Below are 15,339 nucleotides of genomic sequence, written 5' to 3' on the forward strand. Positions count from 1 at the left end.
TCAGGAAACAATGGTATCTAAGGCAGGTTAATGCCCTTGTCAGGGTTATTAGTAGCTGCTGCCTTCTTGATATTACAGACCAGCTCTACTACCTTTGCTGCTGTACTACCTCTCACGGATCAAGGATTTCAAAGAAGTTCCTTGGAGTGATGAAACTGAAAGGGAAGAGACATTATCTCTGAACCTTGAAGGATAGAAAAGGGATTTGAATGGAAATTGAATGGGCAAAAAACCCCAGAGGCCAGTCACTATACCAACTGTATCGAAGACCTAGGTTATTTACTTTACTCCCTGCTCACAAATCTACTGCAGCTCCTATAGGATAAGAACCATAGGTCATCTTTGAAAAGTCCTTGATTTTGCCTCTTTTGCCTCCTTGCTCACTGTTCTCCTCTCCAGATTCTCATCTCCAAATTCATTTCTGGATGTTTTTTATGGCTTTTATTCTACCTGCAATGCCTTCCTTCCTTCTTTTTCCTTGCTTCATCTATCATTGCACTTTCAAGGCTCAGCTTAAGTCTCATTTACTCTGGCAATAAATGATCACTTCAGCCTATTTTAACTGTTTCAATCTCCAAATTCAATTCAATTCAATTGTTTTTCCAATGATGCTCTCATCTGCATATTCTATGCTACTTTTTTTGTGCCCATTTCATTATGAAGAAGGAATTATCTTTTATAGGCTGACCATGGAACTCTGGGACTGGGAATTGTCCTCCCATGATGACCACATGATGACCAGAGATCAGCAACAGCATGGATGAAAATGTGAATAATAAGGACCTTCTACAGAGGGATATTATTTAGCACCCCATTTCTATATTCTTTCCATTTCCCAAATCTTCAAATCATTTCAGGTTTCCATGATTCACTTGAATTGTTGCAATGTCCTCCCATCTGGTCTCCCTGCCTCAGATTTCTCCTATGCTAATCCATTCAACATGTAGCATGAACTTTCCCTCATCTGATACACCTCCTCAATATTCACCTCTCATCCATCAATAAAACCTCTCTCTTTATCTGCCTCATCTTTTAGTTTTGTTTAATCTCTGTTTAATTACATCAAATGAGATCCTAGAGTGCAGCAACCAAGTTTGACTCAGGTTTGATCTTTTCCTAATTTTTAGAATTGAAAAAAAAACACTGAATTTAGAGTTAGGATAAAGTCATATTCTAGAAGATTTTGAATGCAATTTGGGCTTTATCTTATAGGCAATGTAATGTTATTAAGAGGTTCTGAGTAGTGAAATGATGGGATCATAACTTCTTTGGTTTCTTCCAAGGCTGAGAATAGTTACCATCTCCTATGAAAAGATCCATTTCTGAATCTACATCATTGGCCGTGTTCTGTCCCTGTTTAAATTAATTTTTAAAAATCGAATAGTTTAATATTTTATTTCCCACCAATTATATGTAAAACTAAATGTTATTTGTTTTGAAAAATATTTCCTTACCTCCATGCCTCCATGAGGCATTGAGAAGACAAGTAATTTGATATAGGTTATATATGTACAGGTATGAAAAGCATATTTCTATTAGTAATATTATGAAAAAAGAAACACACCCCAAAAATCCTCCAATAAAAATAAAGTTAAAAATATTTACTTCAATCTGCATTCAGACTCTATTGATTGTTTCTCTGGAGATAGATAGTATTTTTCACCATAAGCCCTTTAGGATTGCCTTGTATCATTGTATTGCTGAGAATAGTTAAATCATTCAGAGTTAATTATTGTAGAATATGTTACTGTGTTGTGTTCTATATATAATGTTCTCCTGGTTATGCTCATTTCACTTTGCATCAGTTCATGTAATTCTTTTTTTTAAGAGCATCCTTTTCATTTTTTCTTTTCTTTTCTTTTCTTTTCTTTTTTCTTTCTTTCTTTCTTTCTTTTTTTTTTTTTTTTTTGAGTCAATTGAGGTTAAGTGACTTGCCCAGGGTCACATAGCTAGGAAATGTTAAGTTTCTGAGACCAGATTTGAACTCAGGTCCTCCTGACTTTAGGGCTTTTGCTCTGTCCACTGCACCATCTAATTAACCCCTTTTCATCTTTTCTTATAGCACAATAGTATTCCAGCAAAATCATATATCACAGCTTATTCAGCTATTCCCAAATCTCTCAATTTCTGATTCTCTGCCATCACAAAAAGAGCAGACATAAATATTTTTGTTCATTTAGGTTCTTTTTTCTTTTTTAATTTCTTTAGGATACAGAGCTTGTATATATAGTCTGTATCTTTAGGATACAGACCTATTGCTAGGTCAAAGTGTATGCATGGATTTTATAGCCCTTTGGGCATAGTTCCAAATTGCTCTTCAGAATGATTGAACTAGTTCACTATTCCATCAACAATACACTAGTGTCTCAATTTTCCCATACCCCCTCCAGCATTTATCATTTTCCTCTCCTGTAGTATTATCCAACCTGATAAATATGGGCTAATATCGCAGAATTGTTTTAATGTGTGCTTATCTAATAAATGATTTATAATATTTTTTCTATTGCTATAATTTTGATTGCTTCATCTGAAAACTGACTGTTTATATTCTTTGGCCATTGGTTGGAGGATGGTTCTTATTGCCTTTTTATAAAATTGAATCAATTCTCTACATATTTGAGAAATGTAGTCTTCATCACCCTTCTCAACTTAACTGTAAATCACTTTTTGGTGGACTTGTATCTTACTTCATTTCAGTAAGCAAGCATTTATTGAACACATCCAATGTTTAAGATACTAGGTATAGTCACAAAAACGAAAATGAAAAAAAGAGATTCTGTCCCCAAGAAGCTTCTATATTGCTGGAGGGTATAACTTCTATGCATAAAAGTTAGTATAAAAAAACCAAAGGAAGGAGAGAACATTAATCACTAAGGGAATCAGGAAAGTCTTCCATATGATATGAATTGATCTTTAAAGGAAACAAAGGCTTCTATGAGGTAGAGTGAGCATGAAGAACATTCCATATGAAGTTTGTATTTTATTTCAAAGGCACTGAGGAAGAGTGAGTATAGTGGTACATATCAAAATTTCCTATATTCCTGGGGAGGCCAAGATTTGTGGATTGATTGAGCTCCATTCTGGAATTAATTAATTAATAAACTAATAAGATGTCATCACAGTAAGTCTAGCATCAATATGGTTAGCTCCTGAGGGGGAGAGGCACTAGGTTACCTAAGAAAGAGTGTCCTGATCAGGTCAGAAATAGAATTGGTCAAAGCTTCCCTATTAATTAGTTATGGACTCAGGCCTGTGACTGGCCATTGTACTTCCAGTCTCAAAAAAACAAAACTAAAGCCAATTATTGCAAGTCACTGAAGGTACTTAGGGAGGGGAGTGAATTAGTTAGACCTGTGCTTTAGGAAAATTAGTTTGGCAGCGGGGTAGTAGATAGATTCAAATGGGGAGATCAGAAGCAAACAGACAAATTAAGAAGCTACAGCAATAACTCAATTAATAAGGTCTAAACTGGGGTGTTTGCAGAGAGACAGAGAAGAGATGTTATAGAGGTAGAATTAATAAAATTGATTATTGACTAGTTATGGGATATGAAGGAAAACTAAAGGTCAAGAATGACTGAGGCCATTAGGAAGCATGGAGTTGGAATCAGGAAGATCTGAGTTCAAATTCTGTATTAATTACATTTATTAGCTGTGTGACCCTGGAAAAGTCACTAAGGATAACACCTGCCTTCAAGGGTTGTTTTGAGGATTAACTAAAAAAAAATTTGTAAAATTCTTTGCTAGACCTAATATAATTGCTAGTTATTATTATTATTACTATTATCTTTGTTGGATCCCTGCTTCTATTAATATGTTAACATGGAATAGTAAAAAGAGGGATACAAATAAAGCCCAAACAGTCCCTGCCCTCAAGGAGCTTACTAGGAAAGACAATGTTTGTATGTTTGTCTATCTTTGTTTCTGTCTCTCTCCCTCTCTCTTTCTGTCTTTTTCTTTGTGTCTTGTCTCTATTTCTCTGCCTCTAAAAAATACGATATAATCTCAGAGGGAAGGCACTTGTAGCTGGGAGTGGAATGGGGTGAGGTAGGGTGGGAAAGGCTTCTAGAAGAAGATGGTGTACCTCAGGTTAGTTTGGTGGTTCTGATTAAAGAACAGAAAGGACCCATTCATAGAACATGGGTCAATTAGAAAAAGGTTTACTTCACATAGGATGGGAACTATGTTCTGCAGGGATGTAGCACTGCTTCAGTTAGAACCAATCAGATCATGTTGGTATGACAGAAAGCCTAAAAAAGATTTTCTGATACCTTGTGGTCAAGTTTTTGTATCTTGAAAATCATAGCAATGGTTTGAGCTTAGTTTTTAGAAGATTTTAAGTCTTCAGGATAATTTTAATGCCTTTTAGGAAATAACTTGCCTGATCTGTATGTGGTAAAGCCTTAGAAAAAACTAGCCCAGCCAACATAGTAGGATCCTCATAGATTTTGCATAGGGAATATGACTTCAAATTTGACACTTACTATTTATGTGACTAAGAGAAATCACTTCCTCTGTCTGGGCCTTATTTCCTCAACAGTATGTGAGGAGTATATATGGCCCTAGGTAAAATGTTTATATCCAAATTGGTGGTCTAAATATTGCTTATGGGGATAGATGTCTTTGGGATCCTACCTACTTTGCTCGAAAAGAAATTTTGTTTCCTGCCTGGAAGAGAGCAGGAGAAGGGATAAGAAGGCAGGCTACTCAGTTCTACTCTAATGGGGGCTACTAGACCAAGATTATATCTATTTCCTCCAACCTCCTCAGACATTGCTGGTATAGAAGCATATACATACACACACACACACACACAAAACACACACACACACACACACACACACACACACACACACACACACACACACACACACACATATATATATATATATATATATATATGTGTGTGTGTGTGTGTACACATATAAACACATACAATGTGTATATATATATATGTATATGTATATATGTATGTGTACACACATTTATATCTATGTATGTATAGTTTTTAAAATGACAAAGCTGCTAGCTCCCCTGGTCACTATCTCTTAAAAGTGGAGGGTATCTAAAGCTTATACCTGCAGGCTTAACTCCTTATTACAAAATATTAGTTACACAAGAGACCATCACAAATTGTGAATATTTATCTAAGTGCCTAGAAAACAGAAATTTAAATTTTACATAGTAGCACATACCTAGAAATCAATAATTAAATAAGTCCTTTAAATGGGAATGAGCTGAAATCTCCATCAATCAAAAGAAAGACACAATCTCAATTAAGGGGAAATTCCCTGAAGTCTCTAGGGAGACAATTTGGAAATCAGGGACCTTTTGTAGACTCAGTTTTTCCTTTTTCTCCCAGCAGAAGTATTTATCTCCTTTGGCTCCTTGGAATCAATCTTAAGAATTTGAAGCAGGAGATAATTCTAGGAAGATGACTGAGTAGATCAGAAAATTTTAAGCTCTCCAGATTTCTCCCACAAACAATATGAAATTGTACCTCTGGACAAATGTATACTAGTGAAAAACAAATAAGACTTGAGAAAGTACAGGGGTCTGATGTAATATGATTTTGTGGTGTAATGTTCTTTGGTGGATTTTCTTGGAGTCTCTCGAACAGCCTTCCTTTCAGTTCAATAATCACCACAAGAATAAGCCAGGTGTTAAAGTCCAAGTTTTTATTTTTTCCTTCGCCTGGTGCTCAGTTAGCTTTCTTGTGGCCTTCAGAGGGGACTTGGTTTCAGTGGAGTAAATGCAGGAGGACAGGCCAGCCTCCACAAGGCTGATGAAGATGGAAATGAATTTCTCTTTTCTTGGCTGCGAAAGCTTGAACTCCTGCCTACAGTCCTTTATCTTCTTTGGCTCTCCATGAATCCCATCTGGCTTATATGCTTCTCTACTGAGTATAAACCAATCATTACATCATTAGGAAACCATTATTTGTTGTAAGAACTTAGAGAACTATTAATCACCATGCTAAACTAGGTAATCATTGTCTCATCAGTTCTACTGACTTAACACTTTGTAAGAATCCTTGTTTCAGAGTTCTGGCCCATAATATTGTGGTCCCCTGATTTTAGGGAGGTGGGCTTCTGTTCTTCAACAAGTCAGGAAATCCTGGGTCTTTGGTTTTGGAGTTTGCCTCAGGGAAGTTCCATGCCCATTCTGTCTGATTCTGAATAGACTATTTCTCAGTTCATTGCTGACTGATGATCTGGTTAGTGATAATCAAATTTTGGAGACCACCTTTCAACCTGGAGACTATTCCCTAGTCTTACTCTTGAACCATGGGATTAGCATGTCTATGGTAGAAGCTGGATAAAAGTATCTCCTTAGCTTCTGTTTCTTTACTGAATTCCCTTATAATTCAGTCTGCTTTGTAATGGCCTTACTGTTACTTTCAATAAACTTTGCCCCTTGACTAAGAGATGGCTTCAAGCCTACAAATTCTTTTAAGACATCTTGCAACACTCCTTTGGGGTCCACTCTTCTCAACTACAATAGATTCTCCTGGGATAATCAAGGAAGTCCTGAAGAAACTTCAGGACTGAGGTTTGGCCAGTGAGAAATGTAAGCACCAACATGATAACTCCTTTGAAATAGCAAACAGATAGCCCTGGGGCCAGCTGTGTTGGAAATAGCTTCAGCTCCAACCTGGGATTTAGGCTTGGAAGAATGAAGGAACCTCTGCTGATTAAAAACTACCAGGTCCAGCTGGTTGCCTAGATGCAGCTCTAGATGAGAAGGAATCAGCATATACTTGGTGAGTGCAGAAGCACTTGGGTAGAAACACTTACAGCTACAGGACAGGTGGATGGAGTTCCTGTTTTGACGTTCCAGGCTTGAGGGGAGAACTGAAAGAAGACCTCAAGATGGAGGCACTCTTTCCACCCTCTCCCCCCCCCCCCAGGATTAACAAGTCTTATTTTTAAAAAAGAATAGACAAAGGAGAAGGAACCCAAGCATAGAAAGTTATTATGGGGACTAGGGAAGAGGAGCTTATCTTCAGAGGAGGATACTGAAGCAAAAAAGCCTCATCTACTTCAAAGAGTAACATTAAAATATTAGCTGCCCCCAAAGATTTTATAAAACTCAAAAAAACTTTAAAAATCAAATGAAGGAGATTGTGAAAAAAACCTAAAAAAAAAAAAACCTAAAAAAAACCCCCAAGAAAAACAAAAAGATTATGAAAAGAAAATCAATCAACCAGCAAAAGAGATTTAGAATCTTAAAGAAAATGACTTTGAACATTAGAGTTGGGGTGGGGGGGAGATAGGTGGTGCTGTGGATTTAGTACCAGCCCTGAAGTCAGGAAGACTTGAGTTCAAATCTGGTCTCAGATACTTAACACTTACTAACTGTGTGATCCTGGGAAAGTCACTTAACCCCAATTGCCTCAGGAAAAAAAAATTAAAGTTGGTCAAGGAGAAGTCAATGAAGTTATAAAAGACCAAGAAGTAATAAAACAAAATGTAAAGAATGAAAGAGAAGAGAATGTGACACATGTTAAGAAAAACAATAGATATGGAAAACACATCAAGAGGAGAAAATATAAAAATAATTGGACTATCTGAAAGCTGTGTTCCCCAAAAAGAAATAATGAAAGGAAATTGTCCTTAAGTGATAAGGGGAAAGTTGAAATAAAAAAAAGAAATCTAACAACTATTACCTGGAAGAGATACTACAAGGGAAACATAGAGGAACATCATTGCTTGTTGAGGGGCAGGTCAATTCTCTGAGAGCTTCCACAGCTGTGAATCATAACATCTGAAGGAGTTGCAAGGCAGCCTTTGTTGACACAAGTGTTGTGGACTGGGAATGAGATAAATTGGAGGCAGAGGGAAGAGGAGAGAGATTAGATCTCTTTAAATCAGAGAGAAGAGAACAGCAACTACCTTTTAGTCTCCTCATATCATTCTCTCACATGAAGAGGTCCACTCTGTAGGTCTGGGTTAGATCTTCAGCAGCCACTGTTAGGTGGCTCCCAAATGACAACAATTGCTAAGTTGTGAAACCCCCAGATCAAAGAGAAAATTTTATAAGCAGCTACAAAAACAATTCAAATTCCGTGGAGCTACAATGAGGCTTACACAAGACTTGTCATTCACTACAATAAAAGACCACAAGCCCTAGAATATTATATACTGACAATAAAAAAATTGAGGTTGTGACTGAAAATATCATATCCAGCAAAATTAAGTATAATATTGAGTGAAAAAAATGGACATGTAGCACACTTTCAGAGTTTCAGGATATGGTTAAAAATAAACCTGAAGTCAATAGAAAATTTAACATGTAAGAGGCAACATCAAAGTTGATTTCAAGGGACTCAATAAGGGCAAAATCTTTATGTTTTATACATATGTTCTTAACATATATCACATTCTCTTCTCTTTCATATATAAATCATATCTCTAAGATTGTCATTAGTATTGGGGGTCCAAAGGAAAAATTGGAATATAGCTGAGTATGATGTAATTATAAAAAGCAAAACAATATAGGAAAAGGTAAAAAGAATAATTATGCAACTTATGCTATAAGAATTAGGTATGTGAGCAAGAAATGACATAGAAGAATTAGATAGAGAGGAGGGCTGGTATTTCTGAAATCTTACATTGGGAATGGGATAAATAAGGAATAATACACACACATATACATACCAAGAAGGGTTTAGCACCCTCCAAAATCTATAAAGAAATAAGAGGAGGAATGAATTGGATAAGGTGGAGTATAGAAAGGTGTATTGATTAATGGGAAAAGGATAAAAAGGTAGGGAAAAAGTAGGGTGAAATGATATGGGAGGAATTCTTGGGGTATATGGGGAGGTTAAGTAATAGCAAGGCAAGTTAATGGGTAGAAGTAAAAGAGTTAGCAAGGAACATATAGATGTTATGCTCTATGTGTGTTTATGCATGCATATATATACATATAATATGTGTCAATATATGTTCATATGTGTGGTCATGTATGTGTGGATACATACACATATGTCTGAGTATGCATGTATATGTAAGCATACATATATCTGTGTTTGGCTGTAGCTTGCTTGGGGGAAATGAAGGGCAGGGGAAGAAATGGAAAAGAATAAAATAAAAAGTATGCAGCAGAGAACAAAAGAAAACCATCAAGGAAGCAAAGAAAAGATAGTTCTGAATACAATGTGTTTTATTATTATATATTATATTTGTTGAAATGGAAGTTTATTGTTACATATTTTGAATCCTCTTGAATATTCTCCTGTGCACATTTCTTTTTTTTTCTGTCTTTTTCTTTTTTCTTTCATTTTTTACATTTTTGATTTAAGCTTTAAAATAAAAAATGAGAAAAATGTTTGATAAGAGTATTGTAATGGGATTGGTTTCTTTTTGTAAAAAAAAAAAAAAAGCCTGCAGCTGCTTGTATGTCTCTCTATTAACGTAGGGGTGAAGAATCTGTCTCTTTTCCAAAATTCTTATGTCAATTCTCCCCTTAGTGTTGGCTCATCATTTTTTTCCTATCAAATAGGAGATTCTTATGTAAAAATTTCACCCTTGAAACCAGGTTGAAAGTACCATAAGGTGGTTAAAACAGATGGCCTCTAAGATCCTTCTCTGGGTGTAGCTGATTCTGTCCATCAATTGGAACTGGAATTCTCTTTATCTTATTTTACTTTTTTTTTTTTAAAGGATCATTGATGTCTATTTTTATTATATTATTTTTTATTATTTATTTTAATAGTTTTTATTTACTAGATATATACATGGGTAATTTTACAACATTGACAATTGCCAGACCTTTTGTTCTAATTCCCCCCCCCCCAAGATGGCAGGTTGACCAATACATGTTAAATATGTTAAAGTATAAATTAAATACAATATATGTATACATGTCCAAACAGTTGTTTTACTTCACAAGAAGAATTGGACTTTGAAATAATGTACAATTAGCCTATGAAGGAAATCCAAAATGCAGGTGGACAAAATTAGAGGGATTGGAAATTCTATGAAGTAGTTCATAGTCATCTCCTAGAATTCTTTTGCTGGGTATAGCTGGTTCAGTTTATTACTGCTCTATTGGAACTGATTTGGGTTCATCTCATTGTTGAAAATGGCCACATCCATCATCATTGATCATCATATAGTATTGTTTTTGAAGTATATAATGATCTCCTGGTCCTGCTCATTTCACTCAGCATCAGTTCATGTAAGTCTCTCCAGGCCTTTCTGAAATCATCCTGTTGGTCATTTCTTACAGAACAATAATATTCCATAATATCCATATACCACAATTTATTCAGCCATTTTCCAATTGATAGGCATCCACGTAGTTTCCAGTTTCTGGCCACCACAAAGAGAGCTGCCACAAACATTCTTGCACATACAGGTCCCTTTCCCTTCTTTAAGATCTCTTTGGGATATAAGCCCAGTAGTAACACTGCTGGGTCAAAGGGTATGCACAGTTTGATAACTTTTTGAGCATACAAAATTGCTCTCCAGAATGGTTGGATCAGTTCACAATTCCACCAACAATGCATCAGTGTCCCAGTTTTCCCACAGCCCCTCCAACATTCATCATTATTTTTTTCCTATCACCTTAGCCAATCTGACAGGTATGTAATGGTATCTCAGAGTTGTCTTAATTTTCATTTCTCTATTAATAATGACTTGGAGGGTCTTTTCATATGACTAGAAATAGTTTCAACTTCTTCATCTGAGAATTGTCTATTCATTCTTTGACCATTTATCAATTGGAGATTGGCTTGATTTTTTATAAATTAGAGTAAATTCTCTATATATTTTGGAAATAAGGCCTTTATCAGAATCTTTGACTGTAAAAATGTTTTCCCAGTTTATTGTTTCCTTTCTAATCTTGTTTGCATTAGTTTTGTTTGTACAAAAACATTTCAATTTCATATAATCAAGTTTTCTACTTTGTGATCAATAATGATCTCTAGTTCTTCTTTGGACATAAATTCATTCCTCTTCCACAGGTCTGAGAGGCAAACTATCCTATGTTCCTCTAATTTATTTATAATCTCATTCTTTATTCCTAGATCATGAACCCATTTTGACCTGACCTTGGTGTATGATGTTAAATGTGGGTCAATGCCTAGTTTCTGCCATATTTATTTCCAATTTTCCCAGCAATTTTTGTCAAACTTTGAATTCTTATCCCAAAGGCTGGGGTCCTTGGGTTTGTCAAACACTAGATTATTAGAGTTATTGATTATTTTGTCCTTTGGTCCTAACTTATTCCATTAATCAACTAGTCTATTTCTTAGCCAATACCAAATGGTTTTGGTAACCACTGCTTTATAATATAATTTTAGATCTGGTACAGCTAGGCCACCTTCATTTGATTTTTTTTTCCATTAATTCTCTTGAAATTCTTGACCTTTTGTTTTTCCATATGAACTTTGTTGTTATTTTTTCTAGGTCATTAAAATAGTTTTTTGGGAGTCTGATTGGTATAGCACTAAATAAATAGATTAGTTTAGGTAGTATTGTCATCTTTATTATATTTGCTCACCCTATCCAAGAGCTTAATATTTTTCCTATTGGTTAGATCAGACTTGATTTGTGTGTAAAGTGTTTTGTAGTTTTGCTCATATAGTTTCTGACTTTCCCTTTGCAGAAGATTCCTAAATATTTTATACTATTGGTAGTTACTTTAAATGGAATTTCTCTTTGTAACTCCAACTGTTGGATTTTGTTAGTTACATATAAGAATGCTGATGATTTATGGGGGTTTATTTTGTATCCTGCAACTTTGCTAAAAGTGTGGATTATTTCTAATAGCTTTTTAGTAGAATCTTTGGGGTTTTCTAAATATACCATCATATCATCAGCAAAGAGTGATAATTTGGTTTCCTCATTACCTACTCTAATTCCTTTAATATCTTTCTCCACTCTTATTGCCAAAGCTAGCATTTCTAATACAATATTGAATAGTAATGGTGATAGTGGGCAACCTTATTTCACTCCTAATCTTAATGGGAAAGGTTCCAGTTTATCCCCCTTACATATGATGCTTACTGACGGTTTTAAATATATGCTCCTGACTATTTTAAGGAATAGTCCATTTATTCTTATACTCTCAAGTGTTTTTAGTAGGAATAGATGTTGGATTTTATCAAATGCTTTTTCTGCATCTATTGAGATGATCATATGGTTTTTGTTAATTTGATTATTAATATGGTCAATTATACTAATAGTTTTCCTAATATTAAACCAGCCCCTTGATCATAGTGTATTATCCTGGGGATGATTTTCTGTAGCCTTTTTGCTAATATCTTATTTAAAATTTTAGCATCAATAGTTATTAAGGAGATTGGTCTATAGTTTTCTTTCTCAGTTTTCAACCTATCTGGTTTAGGTATCGTACCATGTCTGTGTCATGAAAGGAGTTTGGAAGGACTCCTTCGTTCCCTATTTTTTCAAATAGTTTATATAAGATTGGGGCTAATTGTTTTTTAAATGTTTGGTAGAATTCACATGTAAATCCATGGAGCTGGCTATCTTCAACAATAAGAGCATCCATATCAGTTCCAATTGATCAGTAATGAAAAGAACCAGCTATACCCAGCAAAAGAACACTGGAAAATTAGCGTGGACCACAACATAGCATTTATATTCTTTCTGTTATTGTTTGCTTGCATTTTTGTTTTCCCTCTCAGGTTATTTTTACCTTCTTTCTAAATGGAAAGTTGGAATGAATCTTGATTCTGAATCTCCTGAAGTCCTCTTTGGTCCTGAGAGCTTCTTGCTTATATACTGCCCACTGAGTACACACTAATCATACCATCACTAGTCTCATCCTATGTTAGGAAATCCAATGATTCCTGCTGGTTTTAAAGTTCTTTAACAGTCTTCTTATTAGCCATGCTCTTTCAGTGTCAGGTGTTTCTTAGATCTTCTCCTTTGTTTTGAGGTTTTTCTCTTTTTCTGTCTCTCTCCAGGTGTTTGTTGCCACCTATCTGTTTCCTTGTTCATCTGTTTCCTTCTGTCTGTTAAAATACAAGCAAACCCTCTCTCTCAGGCAGTTCACCTATCTAATTTCCTTCTATTTACCACTTTCTAAATCTCTTTTCATCATCTGGCAATTACATTAGAGCTGTTTGCACTGGACACAGCCCTGTTGGTTTAAAAGGCCTGTATTCTCCCCAAGTGTAATCCATTTTTGTAATCTGATTGCCTTTTGGCTGACTGATCCCTTTCTTCCATGTGATTGCTTTCTGGCTGATAGATCACATCAGAGTCCTGACCTTCTAAAGACTCTTTGGGTGTAACCTCAGTTGCAATCACCTATCCTTTGATTGATATCTTGGAGCTGGGCCCCACTTCTCATTTCCCTGGGTCAATCTGTATTCTGAGGCCCAGTGAAAGCCTTTGTGACATTTTGGACATGGAGTTTTAGGTCTTCTCTCATCTGGTCTTCTCACTCTATCTCCATATCTACACTGAGCTCTTAGATGTCCAATTATTCCACATTGGAAACATTGATGAATTTCTCTAGAAGTCCTTTGCCAAGAGGGACCCTGGCTTTCCATGTTAATCATAGTCTGGGTGTAAAAAGCATTTGTTCCCACTGTAGCACATCGTCTTATGATCTCCTCTAAAGGAGCATCTTTGTCTAATCCCCATATAATTCTTTTGCAAATCTCATTGGCATTTTCCTTAGCCAGATGTCTGGTCATTATTTCTGTAGTTGCATTTTCTCCAGTAGTTCTTTTGACAGCAGTTTGCAGACATCCCACAAAATCCACAAAAGGTTCATTGGGACCTTGCTCTATTTTAGTGAAAGTCTACCCCGCCCCGAATCTTTCTGTCCAGGGAGGGAACCCCAAGCTTTTATTGCAGCCTTAGCAATTTGCTCATACACTGTCATGAGATAAGTAATCTGTTCTGAATTCTCTACATTCTGACCGTCACCAGCTAATTGCTCAAAAGTGAATTGTGTGTTAACTCCTATTTATTTCCAAATTGAATCTGACTTGGATCTTACATAATTCATGAAACTTCGCAAGCCATGACAGATTTTGTCCAGGTTCTAAACATATCCTTGCTATGGATTTCCAGTCACTTGGGGTTAGGACTTCATAAGACAAGCCATCTAGTAACATTTTAACATAAGCTGATGTAGCCCCATAAAGGGTACAATCTTTTTTCAAATCTTTAATTTTTTTCAAATCTAAAGGTGTATATTTTCTCCTTTTTTGACCTACAGAGTCAATCCCTTCAATCACAGGATATGCTTGTATAAAATCACTTTTATCCTGTCCTTCTCTCCTAGTCTTAATCAATGCTTTTTCTAATCTTGTCATAGGCTGCTTCACAGGCGAAAATAATTGTTTGGGAGTTTGATTGGTATGGCACTGAATAAGTAGATTAATTTAGGTACTACATTAGCTTGGCCTACCCATGAATACTTTATGTTTTTCCAATTGATTAGATCTGACTTTATTGGGGTGGAAAGTATTTTGTAGTTGTATTCATACAGTTCCTGACTTTCCCTTGCCAGAAAGATCCCCAAATATTTTATATAGATTGCCCAGGATAATAGAAGAGGAAATAAATTATTTAAATAGTCATCAGTTATTTTAAATGGAATTTCTTTTTGTATCTCTTGCTGTTGAGCTTTGAGAGTAATATATAAAAATTCTGATGATCTATGTGGATTTATTTTGTATCCTACAACTTTGCTAAAGTTTTTAATTGTTACTAGTCATTTTTGATTTGATTCTCTAGGGTTCTCTAAGTATATCATCATATCATCTGCAAAGAGTGATAATTTGGTTTTGTTATTACCTACTCTAATTCTGTTAATCTATTTTTCTTCTCTTGTTGCCAAAGCCAACATTTCTAGTATGATATTGAATAATAATGTTAATAGTGGGCATCCTTGTTTCATACCTGATCTAATTGGGAATGGTTCTATTTTGTCTCCATTACATATGATACTTGCTGATCATTTTAAATAGATCCTATGGATCATTTTAAAGACAACTCCATTTTTTCCTATACTCTCTAGTGTTTTTAATAGAAATGCGTATTGGATTTTGTCAAATACTTTTTCTGCATTAATTGGGATAATCATTTTTTGTTAGTTTGATTATTCATATAGTTAATTATGCTAAAAGTTTTCCTAATATTGAACCAGCCCTGCATTCCTAGTATAAATTGTATTTGGTCATAATGGGTTATCTTAGGGATGAGTTTCTGTAATCTCTTTATTTGTATTTTATTTAAGCTTTTTGCATCAATATTCATTAGGGAAATTGGTCTATAATTTTATTTATCTGTTTTTGCCCTACCAGGTTTAGCTATCAGCACCATATCCATGTCATAAAAAGAATTTGGTA

This window comes from Sminthopsis crassicaudata, chromosome 1, assembly GCF_048593235.1.
Source record: "Sminthopsis crassicaudata isolate SCR6 chromosome 1, ASM4859323v1, whole genome shotgun sequence".
In the NCBI taxonomy this organism is placed as follows: domain Eukaryota; kingdom Metazoa; phylum Chordata; class Mammalia; order Dasyuromorphia; family Dasyuridae; genus Sminthopsis; species Sminthopsis crassicaudata.